The sequence below is a fragment of the Armigeres subalbatus genome, chromosome 1 (genome assembly GCF_024139115.2).
Source record: "Armigeres subalbatus isolate Guangzhou_Male chromosome 1, GZ_Asu_2, whole genome shotgun sequence".
NCBI classification, from domain to species: Eukaryota; Metazoa; Arthropoda; class Insecta; order Diptera; family Culicidae; genus Armigeres; species Armigeres subalbatus.
In genome coordinates, this window is record NC_085139.1 from 210,786,002 (window position 1) to 210,800,332 (window position 14,331).

The window sequence follows — 14,331 nt, forward strand, 5'->3', positions numbered from 1 at the left end:
TCTCTTGCTTATAAGACAGAAGCGATAGCCACTAGATCACCGAGCTCGTCTTGGTAAAATCCTATGAGAATTTCTGCGGAAACTCATATAGGTATTCTTCCAAATATCCATTCACGTTCTCTTTAGTAAAATTATACAATATTCCTGCTGGAATTCATTCGAAATTTATTAAGGAATGAAATAGTTTCCGATGGTATTCGTAGAAGTATTTCCGAAGGAATTACGTGAAGAATTTTCGAAAGGATTCCTAAAGGACTTTCTGAGAGAATTCCTGATGTAAGGCCCGAAAGAGTTTGTGAATGCGTTTGCGGCAAACTTTTTGAAGGAATTTCCGGAAGACAGACAATTAAAAAAAATCCTAACAGAATTTCCGAATGGATCTCAAATGCAATTATCAAAGAATTTTTTTTTTTAAGGACGAAAAAAAATCAAAAGTAATGGAGAATGTTGTAAAGGAATTCATGAGGGAAATGGTTGGAACCTATGGGAATTCCAGGAAAAATTGTCAAGAAGCTTGATAAGGAACCCTTTAAGGAATTTCAAAGAAATTTCCGAAGTAATTTCTAAAAAAAATCCGAAAGAAATTTCTAAGCAAATTTTCAAAGCCTAAAGGAATTTGCGAACGAATCCGTAAATGAATTTTAGAAGGAATTTGTAGTTAATTTTTGAAGGAATTCTAAAACGGATTTTCGAAGGATCTTCTTAAATATTTTCTGATGATATTTCAAAAGAAATTTCTTTTGAAATATCATCAGAAAATATTTAAGAAGATCCTTCGAAAATCCGTTTTAGAATTCCAAATTTTAGAATTTATAGAATATATATTTTAGAATTCCAAATTAATTTGTGAAGGATTTTCGGAAGGCATATCCGAGAGGATTTTGTGAAGCATGGAAGATGGAATTTGGTAAGGAATTCATGAAGTTTGTCCAAAGGAATGAGCATGAGCATGAGCATGAGCATGAGCATGACGACCGTGCATTTCGTAGTTGCTACTCCGTGATCGACCAGAACAATCGCAATTGCACAGGGAACCAATGGATGGAAGCATGGGATTTGCTCTCCAACCTCAATGTGCACAGTCCGAGGGCTCTAGTATTTTTGGATAGTCGATAACGGCGCTGGCCACGTCCTCACGGTCATCGGGATGGGAAGGAATTGATGATGCAGTCACTCGCCCACTGCAAGCCGAGAACACCTCTGCACTCGCCACGAGTTCCTGCGGAATTTTATTGGAATCTTGGGGTTAAAGGTTTTATGGCAGAGGTTCGTCTTGGTTAACGGGTTGCCAATGTGATAGTTATGAAAGGGTGGTGTAGTATTCTAATTAGATGCCGAAACGAACTTTTTCGCTCATTTCGAATTCTAACAGTTACCTGCTAGAACTAATCAAGTTGTAGGTATGTATAGGGAAAGATGGAAAGATGGAAACGGTATGAAAGCCCATTTCCAGTTCTAGCGATTGCTAGAACATGAGAAATATATGAAAAGATACAAAGTAGAAGGAATGGAACGGGCCTGGGATTGAACCCATGACCTCCTGCGTATGAGGCAGAAGCGGTAGCCATATGACCACCAAGCCCGTTCATGAAGTTTGTCCAAAGGAATTTCCTAAAACAAATCCTGGTAGAAGTTCTTAAAGGATTCCTAAGGGAAGTTTTGAAATAGTTCTTAGAAAACTTTTTTTGAATTTTTGAAGGAATAGCTTGGGAAATTTCAACATTTTTTTCTAGATTTATTTCCTAAAAATAAATGCGATCCCTAGAGGGATTTCTGAACGAACTCTTGACGGAATGTCTCATGTCAAGGAGAAATCTAAGATTGTCGGAAGTTTCTTCAGGATATTCTTTAAGGAACTTGTTCAGGAATACTTAAAGACTTTCCTAGAAATTCGCCTAAGAACTTTGCAAAGAATTCCAAATGAGTTCTCAGAAGAATTTCTGAAGGTACTTTTTGAAGAATACCTCAACGAATTTCCCAAGGTTTGTATACAAATTTGTGAAGCAATACGTGAAGAAAATTCCGAAATAATTTCTGAAAGACTTTCTGGAATTCGTTTCCGGAGTTTTTGTTGAGCTCCTTGAGGCAATTTCCGAGGGACTTACCGGACGAATCGAAAAAAAGGAATTTCTGGAGGAAATTGCGAATAAATTACTGAAAAAAAAATCCAAAGAAATTCCTGGAGAAATCTAGATTTTACTTCAGAAATGCCAGTAGGCACTATTAGAAATACCTCTGGAAACTCCTCCAAAAAATTCTTCAAAAATTTATTTATGGATCCCTCTGAAAATTCTTCTAGGAATATTTTTGGGAAGTCTTCTAGAAATACCTTCAAAAACTCTTGTAACAGTTCTTTAAGGAATTATTTTCGAAAATCCTTTCAGGTTCCTTTTTGGAAATGCCTTGAAAAGTTAATTTGGAAGTTCTTGTACAAAACCCTCCATGATTTTCTTCAAAAACTCCTCCAAAAATTCACTTGATTAAATAATCTAAAAATTACTTCTTAGCTATATTTTTTTAATGATAAACCCTAAAAGGCTTTCAGAAAGAATTGTTAAAAAAATCAGTGAATTACTGAAAGATTTTCAGAAAGAACTCATAAAGGCATTTTCGAAGGAATTCCTGCAGGAAGCTCTGAAAGAATTCCCGGAGAATGTTTTTAAGGAATTGCTTGAAGTAATTGTGAAGAAATACCTCAGGGAAAATTCGAAGGAATTTCTTATTTAATATCTTGAAGAATTTATTTAAGGAATTCAAAGAAATTTCAAAAGATGAATTTCCGAAGGAGTTTTCAAGGAATTTTGTGCAGGTATTCCTTTTAAAAAATAAAGGATTTTGTAAGCATTTTTTGGAAAAATTCTTAACGGGATTTCTCAAGGAATTTCCGGAGGAATTACTAAATAAACTTCTGAAGGAATTCCTTAAGGAGTCTCAACGGAATTTTCGTAGGAATTCCTGCACACATTTTCATATGTATTCCTTAAAGAATTCCGAATAAAATTCGCAAAGGATTTTTTACAGAAATCGGAAATGGAAATTCGGAAGGAATCGTATGAAATTTCGTAAGGTATTTCCAAAGAAATATATAAAGAAATTTCCGGAAGAATTCCTGAAGTAATTTTCTAAGTTTTTTTGAAGGAGACTTTTAGATTCATTTCCGTAGCAATTTCTTGAATATTTTCCGAAGGAATCCCTGGAAGAAATTCCGTAGGAAATCTTAAATAAATGTCGAAACGATACTTTTTCAATTATTCCCAGGAATTCCTGGAATTGGAAGTTTTTGAAGAAACTTTTCCTAGAGCTTTCACAATGAACTATTAAACAATAAAATAAAATTTTGTCATGTTTGAAACTCCTGGCGTTTCATCTAAATAATTTTACTAAATACTACGCGGCGAGGCGACAACATCCCCAACAGTGGCAATTAATAAGAAAAGAAGAGGGTTTTCAACTGATGTTCGCAATATACCAAGTGATTTTGTCAATCATATTCAAAAATGATTTCAAAATAAAAATTAGTTACACGGAATAAAAAAGAATCGGGAAAGCATTCACAGTAGGGATTTAATTATTTTGCTAAATTTTGCCAAATAAATCAACTGTCCTAATGGCGCAAATCTAAAAACAAAGAAAACTGGCCTGGTTGATTTTGATAAATTAAAAAGAAAATATTGTCAAGATAATGAATGTGCTTCTTAACTTGATATTCCTGAACTGTAATGATTTGCCTACACCATTGCATTGTCACATCCTATAAGAATGGGAGGGGGCGCTTTGAGCAAAAGCTTATGTACCACAAAAAAACATATTTTAGGAGTCTCCTACAAGTTTAGGTGCCCGACTGAATGAGGCCCTGACTTAGACGAATTCCAAAAACCAGTTAAACAATTAACGTATGTATTATTTTACTAGATAAAGCTTCATTTAAACTCTCAATCGAATCAACCAACTTTTTCATTAATCGAGACAATGCATGTCACTACACCGACTTAGAGAAACCGAGACACCATCACTTGAGGAAGATTTGAAATTGAATTCTGACGAGTTTACCTCAACATCATTGTCAATAGACGAGTTTAGTACTATTCCAATTAATTCCACCAACTTGTATTGCTTTAGCGATACGTATTTCGATCTCAACTGTTAGGCCATCTTCAGTGTTTCGTTCTCGACTCGACTCAAGTTAATTGAATTTTTCATTGCGATTAGTCATCGGAGTGGCAAAATTATGATCAGCGGCTTGCCGACCCAAAATCGCCGGCGGCGGCGGCGTGAGTAAAACCACCGGCGGCGGCGGCGTGGCGCGGCGGCGCACAGGAGGTCTGAGGAAAAGGTTTCCCGTAGAAAATGTACGTGCTAGCACTCTCTAAGAGAAAAAATCGTCCATTTTAGCCCGCCAGCATGGAGCCGTCAGTGCCGCCAAAATTAATTCATCATTGTTTAGTTTTCAATTGCTTATATAAAATAAAACAAATAAGACAAATAAGACATATAAGACATATAAGACAAATAAGACGAATAAGACAAAAAAGACAAATGAGAGAGTATGCATCAAGAAATTCCTTCAGATACCGACATTTCCTCCGATTATATTTCCTGAATTCTGCCTGTTAATATTCCAGGAATTTCTGCCAATAATGCTCCAGGAATTCTTCCCGACATTTCTCCGCAAATTCTGCTAGAATTCAGTGCATTACTTTTTTTTTCGAAAAATTTACATTTAAGCCGAAAAATTTATGAAAAAAGTTGCGAAATAAAAATAGCACCACTTTGGACAAAAGTCATAACATAAAGATTTTGATCGTTATTTATTTCGAATTTGAGTACGTTGCTAACAACTTATACAGAAAGGATAAATAGTTATATGCAAAAACGGATGGAACCGAGCTTTATTTACGGCAATTCAGCAGAAATAGGTGGAGAGCACCATATTCCTTCGAAATGGATGGAAAAATGAAATCCTACAATGATGCGTGTCTCTTTTTCAGTGGAGGTTTTTTTTTAGAAAATTATATACATAGATAGTTTTAAGGGATTAGCCTGTTCTCTGAGCACTAATGCATTAGAAAATCTTTGGTTTATATTTGCTCGTTACTTTTATGAAAAAGGTAAATGATTTGACTACATTAATATGCTAAAATTTCTTGAATGCTGGGAGCATTTCGAGCCGAACATTCTTGGAAAAAATATTCTGTTAAAAAAATAAATTTCTGATGTATTTGCAGAGAATGGCTAGTATTGTCATCACAAAGTACTTTACCATGTATTATAAGATGGTCTTTTGCTAACATATAACCAAGCATTGGTGAAAAACTGAAGTGGTGCTATTTTTATTTCAATTTTCCTTCAAAACTTCAGACATTCCTTTTTCATAGAAATTGCTTCACAAATTCTTTACGGAATCCATTCAGAATATTATTCGGATTCTCCGTAACTGTAATTCGTTGAGCTATACGGAGCTGGCAAGTAGAGAAAATTTCGTAACGTTAAAAACACCTGCTACATAAAATACATGAAGCAACCATTTTTCCTTTCAGAGAAATTTTCCTTTTCATTATTTCGCGCGGAAAAGCGACCTTTTCTCATACTTAAGCAGCTGTCAAATTTGCTTCAGTAATTGAAGGAATTTTTTTCCTTGACCGCTCTTCTTATCAGCAGCACACTAAACTTTAAGTTTTTCTTCGAAAAGTGTTTAGAAAATCGTTTGTTCTAACTTTTGGAAACTCATTTGAAAATTCTTTAGTGTTAAAAACCCCTGCATAACCAACTTAGCGTTGATGGTGCCTTTCTTTTGCGTGAGAAAGGTGAAATGTTTTTGGGGGAAGTCACAAATATCAACTTGTTGTAAGCAAATCGGATTTTTATTAATTACAACAATAAAATTAGTCATTACAAATAGACCTGTGCGTCAATTGGCGGCGGTATATTAGATCATTTTTAGGCGGCGGCGGTCTAACAGCGTCACGCCGTTGTGAATCGGCCGCGGCGGCGTTGATCGGCGTGAGCTTTCTTCATGCAATTCCTCCAGAAGTTCCTCCGGGAATTCCTAAGGAAGTGCCTCCGGGAATTCCTCCGGAAGTTCCTCCGGGAATTCCTCCGGAAGTTCCTCCGGGAATTCCTCCGGAAGTTCCTCCGGGAATTCCTCCGGAAGTTCCTCCGGGAATTCCTCCGGAAGTTCCTCCGGAAGTTCCTCCGGGAATTCCTCCGGAAGTTCCTCCGGGAATTCCTCCGGAAGTTCCTCCGGGAATTCCTCCGGAAGTTCCTCCGGGAACTCCTTCGGAAGTTCCTCCGGGAATTCCTCAGGAAGTTCCTCCGGGAATTCCTCCGGAAGTTCCTCCGGGAATTCCTCCGGAAGTTCCTCCGGGAATTCCTCTGGAAGTTCCTTCGGGAATTCCTCCGGAAGTTCCTCCTGAAATTCCTCCGGAAGATCCTCCGGGAATCCCTCCGGAATTTCCCCGTGAATTCCTTCGGAAGTTCCTCCGAATTCCTCCGGAAGTTCCTCCGAATTCCTCCGGAAGTTCCTCCGGAATTCCTCCGGAAGTTCCTCCGGGAATTCCTCCGGAAGTTCCTCCGGAATTCCTCCGAAGTTCCTCCGAATTCCTCCGGAAGTTCCTCCGGGAATTCCTCTGGAAGTTCCTCCGAATTCCTCCGGAATTTCCTGCGGGTGTTCCTCCTGAAGTTGCTCCGATTATTCCTCCGGAAGTTCCTCCCGAAATTCCTCCGCTAGTTCCTCCGGGAATTCCTCCGGAAGTTCCTCCGGTAATTCCTCCGGAAGTTCCTCCGGGAATTCCTCCGGAAGTTCCTCCGGGAATTCCTCCGGAAGTTCCTCCGGGAATTCCTCCGGAAGTTCCTCCAGGAATTCCTCCGGAAGTTCCTCCGGGAATTCCTCCGGAAGTTCCTCCGGGAATTCCTCCGGAAGTTCCTCCGGGAATTCCTCCGGAAGTTCCTCCGGGAATTCCTCCGGAAGTTCCTCCCGGAATTCCTCCGGAAGTTCCTCCAGGAATTCCTCCGGAAGTTCCTCCAGGAATTCCTCCGGAAGTTCCTCCAGGAATTCCTCCGGAAGTTCCTCCAGGAATTCCTCCGGAAGTTCCTCCAGGAATTCCTCCGGAAGTTCCTCCAGGAATTCCTCCGGATATTCCTCTAGAGATTTCTCCGGGAATTCCTCCGGAAGTTCCTCCAGGAATTCCTCCGGAAGTTCCTCCAGGAATTCCTCCGGAAGTTCCTCCAGGAATTCCTCCGGATATTCCTCCGGAAGTTCCTCCGGATATTCCTCCGGAAGTTCCTCCGGGAATTCCTCCGGGAATTCCTCCGGAAGTTCCTCCGGGAATTCCTCCGGAAGTTCCTCCGGGAATTCCTCCGGAAGTTCCTCCGGGAATTCCTCCGGAAGTTCCTCCAGCAAGTTCCTCCGGAAGTTCCTCCGAATTCCTCCGGAAGTTCCTCCGGGAATTCCTCCGGAAGTTTCTCCGAATTCCTCCGGAAGTTTCTCCGAATTCCTCCGGAAGTTCCTCCAATTCCTCCGGAAGTTCCTCCGGGAATTCCTCCGAAGTTCCTCGGGAATTCCTCCGGAAGTTCCTCCAGGAATTCCTCCGGAAGTTCCTCCAATTCCTCCGGAAGTTCCTCCGGGAATTCCTCCGGAAGTTCCTCCGGGAATTCCTCCGGAAGTTCCTCCGGGAATTCCTCCGGAAGTTCCTCCGGGAATTCCTCCGGAAGTTCCTCCGGGAATTCCTCCGGAAGTTCCCCGTGCAATTCCTCCGGAAGTTCCTCCGGGAATTCCTCCGGAAGTTCCTACGCGATTTCCCCCGGAAGTGCCTCCGCGAATTCCTCCGGAAGTTCCTCCGGGAATTCCTCCGGAAGTTCCTCCGGGAATTCCTCCGGAAGTTCCTCCGGGAATTCCTCCGGAAGTTCCTCCGAATTCCTCCGGAAGTTCCTCCGAATTCCTCCGGAAGTTCCTCCGGAATTCCTCCGAAGTTCCTCCGGGAATTCCTCCGGAAGTTCCTCCGAATTCCTCCGGAAGTTCCTCCGAATTCCTCCGGAAGTTCCTCCGGGAATTCCTCCGGAAGTTCCTCCGAATTCCTCCGGAAGTTCCTCCGGGAATTCCTCCGGAAGTTCCTCCGAATTCCTCCGGAAGTTCCTCCGGGAATTCCTCCGGAAGTTCCTCCGGGAATTCCTCCGGAAGTTCCTCCGAATTCCTCCGGAAGTTCCTCCGGGAATTCCTCCGGAAGTTCCTCCGAATTCCTCCGGAAGTTCCTCCGGGAATTCCTCCGGAAGTTCCTCCGGGAATTCCTCTGGAAGTTCCTCCTAGAATTCCTCCGGAAGTTCCTCCTAGAATTCCTCCGGAAGTCCCTCCGGGAATTCCTCCGGAAGTTCCTCCGGGAATTCCTCCGGAAGTTCCTCCGGGAATTCCTCCGGAAGTTCCTCCGGGAATTCCTCCGGAAGTTCCTCCGGGAATTCCTCCGGAAGTTCCTCCGGAAGTTCCTCCGGAAGTTCCTCCAGGAATTCCTCCGGAAGTTCCTCAGGAATTCCTCCGGAAGTTCCTCCAGGAATTCCTCCGAAGTTCCTCCAATTCCTCCGGAAGTTCCTCCGAATTCCTCCGGAAGTTCCTCCGGGAATTCCTCCGGAAGTTCCTCCGGGAATTCCTCCGGAAGTTCCTCCGGGAATTCCTCCGGAAGTTCCTCCGGGAATTCCTCCGGAAGTTCCTCCGGGAATTCCTCCGGAAGTTCCTCCGGGAATTCCTCCGGAAGTTCTTCATGGAACGCCGCCGGCCGTTCCCCCGGGACTTCCTCCGGAAGTTCCTCCGGGAATTCCTCCGGAAGTTCCTCCGGGAATTCCTCCGGAAGTTCCTCCGGGAATTCCTCCGGAAGTTCCTCCGGGAATTCCTCCGGAAGTTCCTCCGGGAATTCCTCCGAAAATTCCTCCGGAAGTTCCTCCGGGAATTCCTCCGGAAGTTCCTCCGGAAATTCCTCCGGAAGTTCCTCCGGAAATTCCTCCGGAAGTTCCTCCGGAAATTCCTCCTGAAGTTCCTCCGGGAATTCCTCCGGAAGTTCCTCCGGGAATTCCTCCGGAAGTTCCTCCGGGAATTCCTCCGGAAGTTCCTCCGAAAGTTCCTCCGACTTAGATTCTCGATTCCGTCTAGGTTCTTCTCGTGTGAGAAACATTTTCGACTACCTGTGCAAAGTGAATCCATTGCACTTACCACACTAGATGCATACTCACTTATGCAAAGGCGGGTATAGAAAAGCTTTCAATGAGGGAATACCAAGTATAAAAGCAGGCTAAGCTCCAGTTGGAATATAGAGCCATAGAAGAAGGAGATCTGAAGGAGCTCATAAGAGATTTCATTAAACAATTTCTCGATTATTTCTTGAGGAAATTCGCGAAGGATTCCTGGTTTAACTCAGATAACATTCTCGAAGGAATTCATAAAAGAGTTTCTGAAGAATATGTTCAAAAGAAGCGCATAAAAAATGCATATAAAAATCTTGTTCCAAACTTTCAATCAAACTTCAAATAAAATTCTGCAATATTTTCAGATCGAAATATGCTAGTAAGAACTTCCGAAGAAATTAAAGGAGCAACATTCCTGAAAAACATTTTTTTCCGTTTCCTGAAGAATTGAATGTCAGTTGGATTTTTTTTGTACATGTTTGTTTATGTTTAACCGATCAAACGTTGCCAAAGCTAGGGATCTAGTACCTAGTTGGCCTTACAAAAACATTTTCCCATGACATCAAGGACAATCCTCACGGAATCCAAATTTAAAAGTACTCGCGTTTTCAAGGGTACACTACTCAATACGAAAGCAACGCATAACTGTCATTTTTGAAATTTTTGAAAGCGCGTGCACTTTTAAATATTGATTCCGTGATGATTATCCTTAATAGCACCTATTTAGCTAGAAATCAGCTTCATGCTCGTTGCAGTTATGGCCAAAAAGTTTCAGACAGAAACTATATAAAACTGAGCTTGACAGTAAAAATTCCATCGGCGTGGACCGTGGTATACAATATTCGGCGGCGCCGTCAATTTTCATACGGCGGTGCGCCGATTCATTTTTGACGGCAGCGGCGGTCTGGGAAAATCAACGGCGATGGCTTTATGGCGCGGCGGCGCGCAGGTTTAATTACAACTGGATATTGGCCTTCTTAACTCACTATTTGACGTGGGAGTATGTTTTAGTTTTTTTTCCTATACTGGGATACAAATTTTGCCAAAAATCGTGTTATGTGAGCTTTGTATACTGCACGATGTTAGGAATTGAGATCTTGCTGATTTTACCCCACATTCTCATATTCCTCAAATTACATTCCTCACATTACTAGTCTGATTTAGAATTTTCTAGGGAATCGATTGGAGTTATTTTTTCCATCGCATGACTAAAGAATTTAAAATATTGCTCATTTAACGCAAGTTCTATCCAGTATTTTGCGCTTATTAATGGCGGCGTGAGTTCCATCCAATTTGACATTTAGAAGGTAGAAAACATTGGAAGTCATCAAGTTTGCCTTGAATATAGTAGTTTGTGCAACTAGTTGCAAAAAGATGATTTTTTCAGCACGAGTTGTACGTTTATCCAACGAGGCTTGCCGAGTTGGATAAATACTACGAGTGCTGAAAAAATCGAGTTTTGCAACGAGTTGCACACGCTATTTTTTGCAATGACGAAAAATGGGCTTTAATATGATAAATCTATACCAAAATTTTACAATCGAATTTATTCCACATGATCATTCATGCCAATAAATTATGTTGCGACAGAGAACAATAAGATTCCATCTTATCGTGCCAAATTGCATAGCTTGAAAAGCTATGAAGCGATGAATGCAACTGCCTTTGGAAAATTGTGATGTTATGTCTAACAAACCATTTAATTTATAACGAGACGCTTAGAGTACACTATTTAAACACTCACCCAAACTAATTCAGCTAAATGTAGTCATGTAACTACTGCCCCAATGTAGGTTTTTCATTATAGCACCCAAATGAGTGCTATAATGAATATTATGCAACCCATTTGAGTTGCATAATGGTCATTAAAGCACCCATTCTGTTGGTATGGAAAAGTAGGCCGTTTTATCACTCAAATGCCAACTGTAAACCAGGTATTATGATCAGGAATTGCAAAATAGTAGTTTGTGCAACTAGTTGCAAAAAGATGATTTTTTCAGCACGAGTTGTACGGATAAATACTACGAGTGCTGAAAAAATCGAGTTTTGCAACGAGTTGCACACGCTATTTTTTGCAATGACGAAAAATGGGTTCAAATATGATAAATCTGTTCCAAAATGGTACAATTTTATTCACTTAACAAGATCAATCTTGCCAAAAAATCATGTTGCTGTAGGAAACAAACGGATACCATGTTATCGTGCTCCATTGTGTGCTCGACAGACCATAAGGCGATAGATAAACCTGCCTTTGGAGAATTTGATGTCATGTCCATCAAATTATTTCATTTATTAAGTGACACAAAGAATACACTATTTGAACAATCACCCAAGCCAATTCAGCTAAATGTGGTCATGTAATTATTGTTCTAATGCTGGTTTTCCATTATAGCACCCAAAAGAGTGCTTTAATGGATTTTATGCAACCCATTTGAGTTGCATAATGTTCATTAACGAACCCATGTCATCGGTATTGAAAAGTAGGCCGTTTTATCACTCAAACGCCAACTGTAAACCAGGTATTATGATCAGGAATTGCAAAAAAGTTTTTTTTAAATGTCCGCCGTCAAATGCGCTCAAATCTGTTTAAGATAAGTTCCTTAAAGATAATAGTTTATTTTGCCATATGTACATCACCTCAACTTGCTAAGCTTGGGCTTTGTATCAAAAAATCTTTTTTGGTTTAAAACATAGCCATGGTATACGAGTGGTTGTGGTTCAAAACAACTTCATTCAATTTATGTATCTTTAGAAGGACGCTATGAGCATACCAATGAAGCGTCAAAATTCGAACTTTGTTTCCGTGCCTTGCAATAAAATGACAACTAATATATTCTAAAATTCTGAAGAGCCATGTTCATATTGCAAGGTAAAACCACGAGGAGGATGATATAACTTCGTTTATTCACCCTAATCTTCTAGACAAGATTAAGGAAGAATGTCAACATCCTCGAACACCATTTCCCAGGTTTTCCTGGCGTTAAAATTACTTCACTGCAAAATCTATTCTACTCCTATAATGCTGAACCGATGAGCATACTGATGCGTAATGCATCTATTCTGGGTTGTTAATTCACGATATAGTCATGCTGATTCGTTCTGTTCATCACTTTGGTGGTCTCGGCTCGTAGTGCACCCATTAGCTCGCTTGTACGTACAACCCATTTACGCACGTTTGCATGGAACCAACCGACCGAACACGTATGGATGGAGGTACCTACTTCTATCTATTTATTCGAGTAAATTCATCTCAGATCGGAGCAATGTGGATTTCATAAGAGACGTCTCGTGTTCGCCGGGTGAAATTGTTAATTGACGTTACTGGCTGGGAGAGCAGTCGAACCTCTGAAATACGCAGAAGGTGTTGAGGTGGAACCGATCATCGGGATGCTCCAGTGCGATTGAACGAAGATATTTGCTCAGTTCCGAACGACTATTTCTGGACATCCCTACGGCACCGTTCAATCCCACACACTCTTTATCGTTAAAACGCATTAATATTTATTATCCCATTCTCATGACTACGGTTTAGCCGAGTGTGCAGTTTCGCGAGCACGGTGGATTAGCGAATATTAGCTGGCTGCCATTGCTACCACCGTTGAGCTCTCGAAAGGGATTAGGACCAGACACGCTGGGGATGAAATATGCATGTGCCTCAATGAATTATTAATTAATCAATTTGTAAATGTGGAGTTCTAAATTGCGGTAACGAATTGATAATAATGCAAATGAAATGAAAAAGGAATATGGATAAAAAGCGATGTATGACCAATTTTAGTGCATCTTGCTACTAGAATTCCTTGAATAGTACACCCAACCAGCGGTTGGTAGATTTTGTTCTGCCTTACAGAGCCTTACAGAAATTGTATAATAATTTGGCATATACAATTTTGGAAGATTTTAATACAATTGTTGTATTGAAATCTCACAGATTTGTATTATTTTGATACAATATCTGTATAAAAAGCTTTCAAAATTGTATATGCAATTGTATTGTCTGATTTGTTTTTTGGCGGTTCAATAGTATAATAACATATAAAATTATTTGTTAAATATTCCGAGTATTCATATTGTAATCTTCATATTCAACCAGAAATGAAAAGCAGATGGACATAGTTCTTATATTTGTGATTATTTGGTTGGTTCAAAATTGCAATAGATTGGGATTTGGGATACAGAGCAAAATATCTGCTTCTATGATAGAACGGTAGGTCGCTTGACTTCGCAGATCAACAACATCTTTGCCGTGCAGGAAATTTTAATTTTTAATTATCCCATTTTTGGTCATCATTCATATTTATCTTTAAGAAGCTGCATAATCTTTCGAGGCTTTGCACACTAGAGATATTTTTGAACTTTTTAAATTTATCATGTACACGCCAAGCTGCTGCCTGCCATTTATAGGTTAAAGGAAAGTCAGCAGAAAAGTAGGTAATGTTCCACCTCGACAGTAAGTACGAGGTACATGATACCGACAGAGCAGCAGCGCGCGTTGCCTGGGACACGGTGATGGATCATGACGGAACCGAACGAACTAGAGCCGCCCTCCTCGGTGGATGGTAAATCGTCGTGTTACTGTCGGTTGTCACCTCGGTCGCCGTGTAAGTGGAATGTAATTTTTAACAACATAATTAGGCGCTGAATCACAGTGTCAGCGGTGATAAACTGGTGGAGCGAATCTTAACGTTCGATTCGGTTAGAACTGACGTGATAAAATTTATCATATTTAATATGTATCACATGTATCAAAACAGAATTTTGAACAAGCTTTCGTAGAAGACATCGGTCGACTCAACGGCTTAATTGATGAATCCAAACTACCAACTTAAGCACTTCTAATCTATTTTCAGAATAAGCTTTTGTATACGATTTTGATTACGATGCCGAATAACGGTTTCCTTGACGCATATTACTCGACCAACTAACTGACCTTTTCTCGCCTTCCCAAAGGACGATGGCCATGATAGATTTCCGCTCAAGGTGGGTGACAATGAATGGATTGGAGCGTTAACCTGTGTTGCTGGCCCACCCCATTAAGAAAAGTATACGAATACTAGAATTTTAAAAATTAAGTTCACGTTTTCCAAAGACGGGTCTCAAGGAAATATTATTTTAATTTCATAATCATTAAGGACTTCGCATACAAAACTTGTGTGACCGCTTCGT